Genomic DNA, 1713 nt, shown 5'->3' on the forward strand with positions numbered 1-1713 from the left:
TATAAAGTTATATAAACTATCCTATATACTATAAAGTTATACTATAAAGTTATATAAACTATCCTATATACTATAAAGTTATATCCTATATAAACTATAATAAAGTTATATAAACTATCCTATATACTATAAAGTTATACTATAAAAAGTTATATAAACTATCCTATATACTATAAAGTTATATAAAGTTATATAAACTATCCTATATACTATAAAACTTATACTATAAAGTTATACTATTATATAAACTATCCTATATACTATAAAGTTATACTATAAAGTTATATAAACTATCCTATATACTATAAAGTTATACTAAACTTATATAAACTATCCTATATACTATAAAGTTATACTATAAAATCCTTATACTAAACTATATAAACTATCCTATATACTATAAAGTTATACTATAAAGTTATATAAACTATCCTATATACTATAAAGTTATACTATAAAGTTATATAAACTATCCTATATACTATAAAGTTATACTATAAAGTTATATAAACTATCCTATATACTATAAAGTTATACTAAACAGTTATATAAACTATCCTATATACTATAAAGTTATACTATAACTATAAAGTTATACTATAAACTAAACTATCCTATATACTATAAAGTTATACTATAAAGTTATATAAACTATCCTATATACTATAAAGTTATACTATAAAGTTATATAAACTATCCTATATACTATAAAGTTATATAAACTATCCTATATACTATATAAACTATCCTATATAATAAAGTTATATAAACTATCCTATATACTATAAAGTTATACTATAAAGTTATATAAACTATCCTATATACTATAAAGTTATACTAAAAGTTCCTATACTATAAAGTTATATAAACTATCCTATATACTATAAAGTTATACTATCCTATAACTATAAAGTTATATAAACTTATCCTATAAACTATAAAGTATATACTATAAAGTTATATAAACTATCCTATATACTATAAAGTTATACTATAAAGTTATATAAACTATCCTATATACTATAAAGTTATACTATAAAGTTATATAAACTATCCTATATACTATAAAGTTATACTATAAAGTTATATAAACTATCCTATATAATATAAAGTTATACTATAAAGTTATATAAACTATCCTATATACTATAAAGTTATACTATAAAGTTATATAAACTATCCTATATACTATAAAGTTATACTATCCTATATACTATAAAGTTGTACTATAAAGTTATATAAACTATCCTATATACTATAAAGTTATACTATAAAGTTATATAAACTATCCTATATAATATAAAGTTATATAAACTATCCTATATACTATAAAGTTATACTATAAAGTTATATAAACTATCCTATATACTATAAAGTTATACTATAAAGTTATATAAACTATCCTATATAATATAAAGTTATAAACTATCCTATATACTATAAAGTAACTATAAAGTTATACTATAATACTATAAAGTTATACTAAAAGTATCCTCCCATATACTATAAAGTTATACTATAAAGTTATATAAACCATCCTATATACTATAAAGTTATATAAAAGTATCCTATATATACTATAAAGTTATACTATAAAGTTATATAAACTATCCTATATACTATAAAGTTATACTATAAAGTTATATAAACTATCCTATATACTATAAAGTTATACTATAAAGTTATATAAACTATCCTATATACTATAAAGTT

Source organism: Perca flavescens, chromosome 19 (genome assembly GCF_004354835.1).
Source record: "Perca flavescens isolate YP-PL-M2 chromosome 19, PFLA_1.0, whole genome shotgun sequence".
Taxonomy (NCBI): Eukaryota; Metazoa; Chordata; class Actinopteri; order Perciformes; family Percidae; genus Perca; species Perca flavescens.